General features: G+C 40.3%; 1 protein-coding gene across 1 annotated transcript in view; it reads right to left on the reverse strand.

Moving 5' to 3' along the window:
- The window catches only part of CNNM2 (cyclin and CBS domain divalent metal cation transport mediator 2), a 137,795-nt gene that overhangs the window by 101,632 nt on the left and 23,075 nt on the right, over positions 1–13,088 (reverse strand). The window lies entirely within an intron of this gene.

Here is a 13,088-nt window from a genome sequence, read left to right on the forward strand (position 1 = left end):
GGGTGGGGGGACAGCAGAGACCAAATAAAGTCAGAAGATCTTATTAAAACTTCCCTATTTGTTGGATCGCATTGCTGCGAACTTATAAACCAAATCAGGGGAACATTTTGCAACCGAGGGTGCTGCAAGGAAAGGGGGGGATGGAGGCAGCCCTGCCGTTTCCCCAGTTTTGCAAGGAATGAGAAACAGTGCTTTAATCCGAAGCAAAGGATGACTGCAATCGGAACCGCAGACAGGGAAAGAAAGAAAGAAAGATCCTTGTAGCACAAAACCCACCTTTCCATGGTTGTGAGAACATAGGTAAATTTAAAACAAAACAAAAAAGCACAGCGTCCGTCCGCCCTCTGAATGGGACTCAGCGTGACTCCGATTTGAATACAAGGACAGCCGGGCGGGGAGATAAGCACCTTCATTTGCATTCTCTGCGACCATGATGCTTTGCAAGGAACACTCCCAGGGACTCCCCGTGACTTTTTGCAGATTTTTCCTTTCGTGCTTAAAAAAAAAGAATGGGACTTTTTAAAAACGCCACAGAATGAGCTGTCAGCCTGACAAAATGCAACCCCTGTCTTCGTCCTCCTCCTCCTCCGTCACAAACAGCTGGGGGCTCAGAAACCGGAGCGAAAAGCCAGTCCTCCATCTCTTCCCTCTTCCTGGATTCACTCCAAAGTTTTTAAAATCCCCTTTCTGTGCATAAACACAGAAGCCTCTCTCTCTCTCTCTCTCTCTCTCTGTATCTGTTTGTCTCTCACTCTCTGTGTGGCTCGTTGCCTCTATCTCCCTCCCTCCCTCTGTCTCTCTGTCATTCTCTCTGTGTGTCTGTCTTTCTCTGTCTCTCTTTCTGTCTCTCCTCCCTCCCTGTGTATGTGTGTGTGTGTTTCTCACTCTGTGTGTGTGTCTCTCTCTGTCTCTGTCTGTAAGCCACTGTCGCGCCTGTCGTCCTGGATCAGGCTGAGCTGCCTGTCCTTCTTCAACAACTCCCGGGGGTGCACATCCATCGTAAAATCCATTGGGTCGTCCAAAGTAGTAGGGCTCAGCAGGACCTTGGCTGAATGCGTGCAAACGCTCAAGTCCACTGCTCGCCCCTCCTCAGCTAGTTGCAAAGTTCTCTCCAGAGATTCTGGCAGGCGGAGACAGCACTTGCCTCTTGAGCTTCGGCGAAGGGGATTTTTTCTGTGGGACGGAGCCTGGGCGGCAGGGAATTTCCCTGCCGAAGTAGAAGGCGAGGATTTCAAACTAGTCTGATCCTGCTTGAAAAGGTTGCTGTGGCAGAGCAAAGGGTGCCCTGGCTGAGGATTCCCTCTTTCAGTCGTTCTCTGGAATTCCCCCCCCCCTTTTTTTTCTACAGAAGGAAAAGGTTTTTTGACTGGGCAGCTTGACATGATTAAGGCCGTTCTGCTCCTCCTTTGTGCTGCCCTCCTCTCTCTGATAGCCGCCTGGTTAAAAAGGAGGAGGAGCCCATCGAGGAAGACGAGGAACGTGAGGGGGATCCCTGCGCCTGCGGATGGGCTCCGGACTAGCGGAGCCTCCTCTTCCTCCTTTTTAACCAGGCAATCTTTTTAACCAGGCGATCTTCGGCTGCTGCATAAGCCCACAGGCACGCGCTGCCCTCTTTTCTCTGATAGCTGCCTGGTTAAAAATGAGGAGGAGGAGGAGGCTCCGCTGGTCCGGAGCCCATCTGTGGGGGGAGGGATCCCCCTTGCATTCCTCGTCTTCGAGGATGGGCTCCGGACCAGCGGAGTCGCCTCCTCCTTTTTAACCAGGTGGCTATTAGAGAGAAGAGGGGAGGGCGTGCCCGTGGGCTTGTGCAGCACCTGAATTCTCGCCTCCCATTCTTCGGCTGTTGCACAATCCCAAGGGCACGCGCTGCCCGGTTTGCTGAATCCGGCACGGCTTCAGAGAAATAAGATGTGCGACAAAGCCTCCCACCACCATACCCGCTGCCTGAACGTTTGAATGAAGGAGGCTGCATGCTCCTTTGGCTATGCGATTTTCTTTCGTTCTCTGCTGCCTGAATGAGTGAAAGGAGATTGCGTCCTTTCTGTCTCCCTGTTGCTCAGAAAAGCAACTCTGGGAAGGTCCTTTGGTGGCAGCAGGTGTCCTAGAACCTGCCTGCTAGCAAAGGACCTTCCCGAAGTTGCTTTTCTGAGCAACGGGGAGACAGAAGGGACAAAATACTGGCCAGCCGGGACGGGTATACAGGGCTGGGGGCGGGGCAGGCTTACTTCCGGGTCCAGTCACAAAAATCAGGACTTTTTAAGAACGCCCCGGGACACGGGACAAATTGTGCAAAATCGTGACTGTCCTGCCAAAATTGGGACGTCTGGTCACCTTAGGTTAAGTACGTCATAGTGAGAAAACTACAATAATTAATATTAGTTTCACTTTGAATGATTGCATGATTGAATGATTTTATATTTAACTGACCTTCTAGGTAGTTCAGGTGGTGCAAAATAAAACTCTTCCTTTTTTATTTTTATTTTATTTATCATTAAATTTATATTGCCACCTATTCGCCCATAGCGACTCAAGGCGGCTTACATAAGTTAATAGCTTTTCCAAGTTAACAGATATTTAGCTTTTCCAAGTTAATAGATATTTGGCCATTTTTCTAATGGGCTTGGAAGTTTATGTAACAATTCTGTCTAGTCTGGGTATCACTGATTGCTACCTTGCCAAATGTACACCTTTACATTCCAAGGAATTGAGACGATTAATCATTATTAATCTTTAAAACACTAAATAATTATCTAGTGATTAATTGCTCCATATTTATCGGGCTGGCTCTTACAATCTTTATTAGAAGCTCTTTTCCAGAAACCTAGCTAAGTTATGAAAATTGAGTAGTTATAAAGGACATGGCAAACTTGTTATTGGAATGCATTATCTTTAACTTGTATTACAATCTTATGTATTAGAAGAATAACTTTAGTTACTATACACTCCCAATGACGAAGATGTACTTTAAAGTCCAGTTCTGAGTGCAAGATACTGAAAGCAGAACTATTCATTGCTGCTCTGTTAACATCTGTCTTAGAAGACACAATGTCCCTCTTTTATAGTTCTAGATTTTAGACTATCATTAATACAACATTAGACAGACTAGGTTAGGGAGGACTAGGGAGACTAGGGAGAAAATCTGTGTGGTTCTTAAGTGTTAACAACTACTTGACAGCATATAATCTATCAATCAATTATAGCTTAATAATTTTACATTCAAAGTTCCACAAGGATATTTTTTAAACCAGACCAAAAAGTAGTTATATTTAAATGTCTGTAGCTTAGAGAATTCTAATTTTGAAATACAAAACATTTGTAGTGTTTAATGTAAGAATTCTATAATCATTAAATAAAAGTCATTTATAGCTGTTAATTTCAATATTTCAAAACGAAGTCTTCTTAGTTTTAAAATGAAGATATCAGTTCAGTTTAGAGAATTTAATCTTAACACCTACAGTATTTTTAATAATGTGCCTAAAATTATACATCTATTTTTGTTTAAAGGATATAGTTTTTTCTTGCTGTTCTAAATTTGATTTAGTATTGGAATTAATATACTGTAGTGGTAAAAATGTTGGACTAAGATGGAGGGATCCAGTTATTTTCCTCCCTCAGAGAGAAATTAAGCACCACAAAAGATATGGGCTGATTGGCTGTGGTTAGTAGCTTTGGGTGGGAGATGAATCAATGCAATGAAGGCCCTCACTTGAAGTGTGAGACAAGCAAGGAGGGAGACAAACTTACATCCTCATGCATCAGGGATGGGTTTCAGTGGGTACGCACCGGTACGGCTGTACTGGTTGATGAAATTTAGTGTCTTTCTGTACCCATTCTTCCGGAGGCCCAGTACAGGAACGTTCCCTCCCCTGGCCGCCCCCCCCACTCACTCCCATGCTCGCTCCCCCCTGCCATTGCTGGGGCTCTTGCCATTGCTGAGAGCTTCACTGGCAGCTGCTTCTTGCCATCGCTGCTGCAAAGCAGCTCCAGCAGCAACAGGACATGCTTGGGAAGGGAGAGCCAGAACTAACTGCCTAGGATTGTGCTTCAGCCGCTGCTGTGAAAATGTCTGTTTTGCCAGCCACAAGACGGAAGGAAAGAAGCTGGTCTTTGGAAAGAACCTTCCCTCTCCTTCCAGAGAGCCCATGCTGAAAGAGGAGGCGGGCGGGTTTGAATGCAGGTGAGCGGGTGGTTTGGGGCTGGCGCCTCCTTTGCTCATTCGGGCAGGCGGAGAAAGAGAGGTGCACAATAGAGCACCCCCGTCACCAAGGGTGAAGGGAAGCGCCTTCGCCCTCAGCTATTGCATGCCTCCTTTCTCCGCCTGCCAGTAAACTGCCTGCTTGCCCGCAGTCAAACCTCCTTTCTTTTGGCATGGGCTCTCTGGAGGAGGAGGGAAAATCCCTCCCAAGACCTTGCTTGTCCTGGCAGCACCCCGGCGATAGCAGCTGAGCGAGGGAAGGAGGAATTCTGGGAGTTGAAGTCCACAACTGGACTTCCTGCCTGAAGCCTGGAACTGACTGCCCAGGATTGTGTTTCAGCTGCCACAGCCACTTCTGCTGCTGCTGTAGCCACCAGAGACTCCTTCCTTGCCGCCACTTTGTTTCGGGATGAGAAGTATAAAAAAAGAGCAGCTCCCCTCTCCCCTCTCACTTTCCTCAGCCTACGAGCTATTCAAAGGGTGGAGGAAAGTGCCCCTTGGCTTTCCCTCCAGGAGGACCACCGCGTATCCTCCACGGATGGGAGGTTAAAGGAGCATCCCAGGTGAAGAGCGCTGAGGAGTTTTGGCAATATGAGAGAAAGACTTCAAAGTCAGTGGAGGTGGTGTGTGGCTGGTGTGCCATTCCGACTTTCCCCGGGTGCAAAATGCTTTAAAAAATAAAGTTTTAGGGGTTTTTGGGGGGTTGTGAAGGGTTAGGGGTGCAAGGGTCTTGTAACCTGACAGCTATAAGTCCTGCACGCTTCAAATGCCCAAGTTCCTCAGCCAACATGACTGGAGGAGGAATTGTGGGAGTTTAAGTCCACAAGTCTTAAAGCTGTCAAGTTTGAACACCCCTGGGTTTTTTTCTAAAGGGTTAGGGGTGCAAGGGTCTTGTAACTTGACAGCTTTAAGTCTTGCACACTTCAAATGCCAGAGTTCCTCAGCCAATATGACTGGAGGAGGAATTCTGGGAGCTGAAGTCCACAAGTCTTAAAGCTGTCAAGTTTGAACACCCCGGGGGGTTTTTTCTAAAGGGTTAGGGGTGCAAGGATCTTGTAACTTGACAGCTTTAAGACTTGCGTGCTTCAAATGCCACTTTACAAATTGGTCATGCCCACGCATTCACATGACTGCCAAGCCATTCCCATCCAGTCACATGACTGCCAAGCCACTCCCACAAAACAGGCCACACCTACAGAATAGGTTCTAAAAAGTTTTGAAACTCACTACTGTTATGCATGCAGTGATTTCTAGAATGACATGACACAATATATGAAAATTGATGATGAATGAGTGAGATGTCTGAGAAATGGCCACTTGAATAGCATTGCCAAGAAGCAGACCACATATAAATGGTTTGTTCAACGTATCGTGGGAAGGGACTAGAGAACTAGTAAGTAGAATGGCTTTGGATTTTAGCCCACCAAAGCTGGTGATGCATCATCTTTGCATTCCAACATTCCATGCTTGTTTTTCTGGCATTCTTTTTTCAATATAAGAAAATATGAATCAGTGAGAGCCAGTTTCGTCTAGTGATTAAAGCACCAGGCTAGAAACTAGGAGACCATGAGTTCTACTCCTGCTTAGTTATGAAAGCCAGCTGGGTGACCTTGGGCCACTCACTCTCTCTCAGCCTAACTCATTTCACAGGTTGTGTTATAGGAAAAATAGGTGGATGAAGGCGTGTTGGTTTGTTCGCCACCTTCAGTTATGTGTAAAACTAATAAGGGCGGGGGGGATAAAATATATGGTCGTAGTCTTCCATGTAAGATTATAAGAAAAAAATCTTATGTAAGGAATCACAAAATTCAGAATGCAATTATTTTGGTACCCCATGCATTCTCTCTTCCTGAATATTACACTGTTCTTTTTCTAATATGTAGGTTACAGAGTTTTTCTGTGTATTTGTTGACACAGATTTATTGTTTCTTATCCTGCAGTATTAAGCAATCCAATGAATTTCATCTGATCTTCAGGTTTCCCACTAAACAGTTGGTCCATAGTCCACCTTACTTTTTTTTAATTAAAAAGTTTTTTATTTTTCTCTTTCAAATTCATTCACAAATATACACTCTTATAATTACTATTAACATTTATCTATTCATCATAAATATTTATCGTTATTTTCTTACAAACAAATAGAATACAATTTGGGTCACTTTCTTGCCACCCCATGCCTCTATCTTATTTTACAACTACCTTGCTCCTTCTATCTTCTCAACCTCCCTTCTCTGCCTTCTTTCCTCCTCTCCTTTCTTCTTCCCCTCTCTCCCCCCCTTCTCCTCCTTCTTACCATCTCTCCTACTCTTAATTTCCCTCCCTTACTTCCTCTGCTTTACCCTTTCCCTTCTCATCCTTCCTCCTTTCCGTTGTTGCCCTTGCTTATTTACTTTCTCTGATGGGTTCTCGGAGTGGCATTTCAGCACTCCCAACTTTACTGTATATACTCGAGTATAAGCCTAGTTTTTCAGCCCACTTTTTGGGCTGAAAAAAGCCGCCTCGGCTTATACTCGAGTCAGTGAAAAATTTGCCCGAAATGGAGGAGAAAAAGGGGCGGGGCCATGCCGCTGGGTGACACTTGTGAATGGCCCAGTGCCCCTGTGAGTTTCCCCTCCCTCTGTGTCAGTTTGCCGCGCAGCGCGCACCGCACCATCCCCCCTCCTCACGTTCTAATGTAATGCAGGGCTGTCTTACAATTCCCCTTCCTCCCCCTCCTGCCGCTCTGCAACGATGTCCCACCTCCTCCTTGTTATGGCAAGCAGCCACATAGTGATGTCCCACCTCCTCTGGTACAGTGATCCAATGATAGGAATCACTGTGCCGTGTGTCATAGGAGGCGGGACATCGCTCCCGCGGCTGCACGGGACATCATCATCACAGCGGGACATCAGCATCATGAGGTGAGTGAAGTATTTCATTGAATACACCGCTAGTTTACTGTTTTTCTTTGAAATAAATATTCAAAAACATTATTGGTATCTATTTTTATTTTTGAAATTTACCGGTAGCTGCTGCATTTCCCACCCTAGGCTTATACTCGAGTCAATAACTTTTCCAGTTTTTTGTGGTAAAATTAGGTTCCTCGGCTTATATTCGGGTCGGCCTATACTCGAGTATATACGGTATATTTTCATACAAATAGATTTCTCTGTTACATTTTATTTCTAATAATTCCACTTTATCATTTTTTAATTTGTATACTTGCATTTTAATACTTTCTTATTCCCCCCCCAATTTAATAATGTGTTATCTGAGTTATTTGTTTTATACTTTGTTCCTTTCTCTTTCTATCTGTATCTCTTTTCTAACCAATCATAAAATCGTCCCCATGTCCTGTAGTACATTGATTCCTCTTTATTCTTTATTCTCAATGTCAACCTGTTCATTTCTGCACAATTGAATATCTTCTTTATTATCTCTCCTGATAGGATTTTATCTGTTTTCCAATTTTGTACAAATACAATTCTAGCTGCTGTTATTATCTGTACAATCAATAATGAATCTTCTTTACTATATTTTTCTGGTAGAATACCCAATAAGAATATCTCTGGTCTAAACTCTATGGGCTGATGTATCATTTTCTCTAACCATATTTGTATTTTAACCCAATAGCTTTTTGCATCTCTGTATGTCCACCACATGTGATAATATGATCCTGGCAATTGATGACACTTCCAACATTTGGCTGATTTTTTGCTAATCTTTCAGGTGGCATGTCTGCTGCACCTTACTTTTTAATGGATTGGGTCCTAAACCTGTAGAGAATTGTTTCCATTCTATATTTCTATTTCTTCAATATAGCTTTTACATCTAGCTTTAACTCCATGAGCTTTTTTGATCTTACACAGTTGAGACCCATTTGAGCAATCCTAATTTAATGTTACATTTCTTGTAATTTCTTTGATATTTTTAAAAAGATATCTTATTTTTTCATTCATTTCATTCATCAGAGAATATTTGAACTCAAACCAATGAAATAGGAGAATAATAGAAATATAGTAGTATGTATACAAATATTAATAGTTAATGATAACTAATGAAACCAGTTTAAACTTCTATATGGAGCCACAACTAATTAGTTACTCATGGTCTCTTGGGGCATTTAATCTACAAGATATAAGCTAAAATATGTCAAAACATAGGTATGGCACAGACTCTTGAATTCATTCTGCCTTTCTAATTTTGATAAATGGCACATTATAATTATGCAACTCTATAAACCATAGACAAAGTAACATGAGACAATCAAATAGATAGGGAAACCCTGTGCAATGAAATTGATTTGGTACCTATATACAGAATAATCCATTTGCTTTTATGAAAATCTATAAACCTTCACAGGTAAAATATTCTTTTATATCTTTCACATTAAACTTTTATAATTTAAGTAAAACTAAAGATTGTAACAAAATCTTACCATTTGGGTTCCATTAAATCCCTTACTAACAAAATATCTTAATGTACAACGGAAAATCATAAATTTTTCTTCCCTTGGTCTGATTCTCTAATCTGAAGCCAGGAAAATATTATTTCATAAACCTGCAGAAGTTTTAAGTCTTGCACCACAGGAGCTAAGATGAATTGGGGAGGGGGAAAAGTGCTAGCTCATTGTCTGGAGCCAAGAGATCTGCATGTGGTCAAGTTAGAAATCAAGTTTAATTTTGCTCTCATTGGTTTTAGAAAGAGCAAATGCCAGGATTTGCTTTAATTGGGACTACTAAAAATAACTCATCTATACAAGTAACACTCTACAAAGAGTTCTGCCAGATCAAAAGCTGGTTAAATAATAAAATATAATAATATTCCATAATTAGAATACAGTAATAGCATTTCTGACTAAGTTCATATTGATCCATTTTTAGGAGACAGTGTCCTAACTCAGAGGACCCCAACCATTTTGGCATCAGGGACCAGTTTTGTGGAAGACAATCTTTCCATGGACTGACCGGGGTGGGGGGGTGTTGCATGCAACCTAGGTCCCACGCATGCAGATGAAGCTTTGTTCGCTCGCTGCTTGCGTAGCCCAATACCTAACAGGCTAAAGACCAGTACCAGTATATGGCCTGGGGATTGGGGACCCCTGCCCTAACTCATTATGCATCAAAAGCTATTTTTATTATCTTAAAGCATGTGCATGCCTCTTAGAATGGTCACATTGTTGTAACTACAATATTTAAATATGACATTATATAATCTCCACTCATATTTATATTTTCAGCAAAAAAAAAATTGAACACTTGACTGTATGGCTGACAACATTAAAATGATGTAGCAATATATTTTTTAGATTTGTTCCTTCACATAGAATTATGTAGTCCTCATTTGATGATTACTTTTAATGATTATTTACAGTTATAATGTTGATGAAAAAGTAAGTTTATATCCAATCATCACATTTATGACTTTCACAGACCTGGAAAGCCGAAGTAAGATCATAAGCACAGTCACTCTTTCACATAGTAATTGTTTCACTTAAGGGCCAAGCTATTGATCCCAATTGTGGTTGCTAAATGAGACTACCTGTAAGACCTACTACCAATCTTTGCTATTCATAATGTGTAGTATAAGTAAGGTGACCAGACGTCCCAATTTCGGCGGGACAGTCACGATTTCTAACAATTTGTCCCGTGTCCCGGGGCATTTTTAAAAAGTCCCGATTTTCTGGCTTCACGTTGAAAGCCCAGTGGATTTGCTTAAGAAATCCTAACCAGGGCAAGACAAAAGACACCCTATCTAATCCCTCTCTATGTCTCAGTACTTTCATTGAAGATATTAAAACGTTAAAGCAAGAAAACGGACACCCCCCCCGCAACCCTTTTACCTCATTTTATAAGAAAAGATGACCCAGTACCTTAGAGCTGCAGGAAATACTTGACTAGAGAAGTAAGGACTGTTTCTTCCTGGATTTCCCCGGAGGGGAGGGGCACAGAGGTTGGAGGTCGGCTCGTGTGGAAAAAATGGTGGCAAAGTTTCTTTGAAAAATGTTTCCCTGGGACTAATAATTTCACCATTTTAATTTGCTCAGTTCTTTGTATTAACATCTACATCATTCTGGATTGACTTGGAATGCCTGCCTGCTGGTAAATGAGCCGGGTTTTTTTCTTTGATTTTTTTAATGTATTTTAAAATAATATTTTATTTATTGTGCATAGAATTTTTTAAAATAGTTTTATTCTGTGTGGATTCTTTTTTTAAATTGTCTTAGACTATTTAAAAAAAGATTCTATCCAAAATAAATTGAAGTGAAACCATTTTTAAAAATTCTATGCACAATACTTTGAAATATATTGTGCATAGAATTTTTAAAAATAATTTTACTTCATTCTGTGTGGAATAGTTTGAAATGTTTTACTTCAATTTATTCTGTGTGGATTCTTTTTTTAAATTGTCTTAGACTATTTAAAAAAAGATTCTATCCAAAATACAAAATACCAGCTGCAGTTATTCACTTAAGAACTGTGGCAAGAAAGGTGGTATAGTGACCAAAGTTACAATGGCATTGAAAAAATTGACTGATTACTATTTGTCACACTTAGCGACCGTTTTCACACTTAGCGACCATTGCAGCATCCTCATGGTCACGCGATCAAAATTTTGATCTTTGGCAACAGATTCGTATTTATGATGGTTTCAGAGTCCTGAGGTCATGTAATTGCTTTTTGTGACCTTTTGACAAAGTCAAATGGGGAAACCAGATTTTATCCAGATGTTCTGGAGCTGAAGAGTGTTAACCTGACTGCTCAAAGTTTACTCTCTCCTGATTTAACACAAACAGTGAATCCTATATCCTTCCATGTAGTACAGCACTAATAACTCCCAGGAGCCTCAGAAACATGATCAGTAAAGTGAGGAGACTCTGGAAAATAGAATTCAGCAGTATCTGCAGTCATATTCCTATGTTAGAATTAGTTTTGATACATATAATTTATTTGGAATATAGGTCCTATCCATATCCAAATGAAAATTTTAAAATACATCCATTTATCCAAAACAGTACAAGTAGTCCTTGACTTACAATAATTTGTTGAATGACCATTTGAGGTTACAAAGGCACTGAAATAAGTGATTTATGATCATTTTTTCACACTTACAACTGTTGCAGCATCTACATGGTCAGGTAATCAAAATTCTGATGCTTGGCAACTGGCTTGTGTTTATGACAGTTGCAGTGTCCTGGTATCATGATCACCTTTTGCAATTTCCTAACACACAAAGTCAACGGGGAAGCCAATTCATTTAACAACCGTGCTACTAACTTAATAATTGCAGTCGCAATTAATCGTAGCAAGAAAAGTCATAAAATGGGATAAAACTCACTTAACAACTGTCTTGCTTCACAACAGAAATTTGGGGTCCAATTGTGGTCATAAGTCAAGGACTACTGGTATATAAATCAGATTAAAATGTTATATTATTTATTGGAAAAAAGTCTCCTTAGCCTTTTATCTAGCCTCTGAACTCGTCACATAACTAAAGCGTGATTTTAGCCTAACCTATAATACAACCTGCTATTTAGACTAATAACACAATCCTCTACACACAATTGGATACTGTATATAGGTAAAACACACTGAGAGTAAGACACATTGAATAAAATTGTATTATCAAATCAGATGATACTGTAATTTCCTGGTCTTTCCCCAAATAAAATTGTTTTTTTTCTAATTTGTAAAAAGTAAAAAAAAGGCATACCCAATCTGTTGATGAAAAATAATCTTGAGCATCTTAAAGACATATAGAGAAGCCTTTCCATTCTATCATCTTTTTACTCTTTTATTTTCTTCTAAAACAGAAATTGTGGCTAGCATGGACGCTAAACCAAACATTGGGTACCTCTGAAACAGTTGTAGGAACCTGTGTATGTAATAGTAATCTGGAATCCATCACAGTTGTTTTCACGCTAACCAGTTCCTTAAATAATATTTGAGCTCAAAATCATCTAGAATCAGGAGCTGAATAAGCAGTTAATTCCTAGAAGCATCTCTTACAGATTCTTTCCCCTAATAATAATTTTAAAAACCATGATGATTTAGAAGGCAGAAAAGTTGCAAAGACTTTTGCAACTGGACCTTGTTCAAAATATCAGCTTGGCAGCAAGTTAAAACCTAACACTTCAGGCTACTGTCAATAATGAGAATATTAACTATTCAAGCTCAGGTACTTTTCCTTCTACCTGTATAACATGTTTGTTTTTTTTTCAAATACAGCAGAACTGCTTGTTAAAAAAAGTTTCAGGATAGATATAGATACAGATACATAGTACAGTTCAAAAATACAGTGCGCATGCGCACACACACATATGGTAATTTTTTATCATATGTTGTCTAAAACGGCATAGGGTTTCCTGCCTAGGCAGGGGGTTGGACTAGAAGACCTCCAAGGTCCCTTCCAACTCTGCTATTGTATTGTATTGTATTGTATTGTATTGTATTGTATTGTATTGTATTGTATTGTATTGTATCAAGGTATAAACCCTAAACACTCCTAGTGCAAACCAAGCTGTTGCCAAACTTCTTTCCACAGTACTAAAAAAACTTATCATCTGTACAAAGAGACTCCATCTAGTGGTTCTTAAACTGTTATTATCCTCATGTGGGAATTAGTGCATATCCTGGGGGTAATGTAATTTCTTATATTATATACAGTTTGAGACAGTTGCTGCTGAGACATTTGTGTAAAACAATAGTTAAGGGTGCAATGCCATTATTTTAGACCAGGAAAAATGGTAATTAGGTCAAATAGTTTAAGAATCACTGATCTAGAGAAAATATGGTTCTATTACTTACTATTAATTTTTTTGCAAATTATTTTATGAAATAGTTAATGCCATTTTAAAGTCCAGTAACAATAGAGATATTTAAACATACCATAAGCTATCCTTCAGTGCACACTA

The sequence above is a fragment of the Thamnophis elegans genome, chromosome 10 (assembly GCF_009769535.1).
Source record: "Thamnophis elegans isolate rThaEle1 chromosome 10, rThaEle1.pri, whole genome shotgun sequence".
NCBI classification, from domain to species: domain Eukaryota; kingdom Metazoa; phylum Chordata; class Lepidosauria; order Squamata; family Colubridae; genus Thamnophis; species Thamnophis elegans.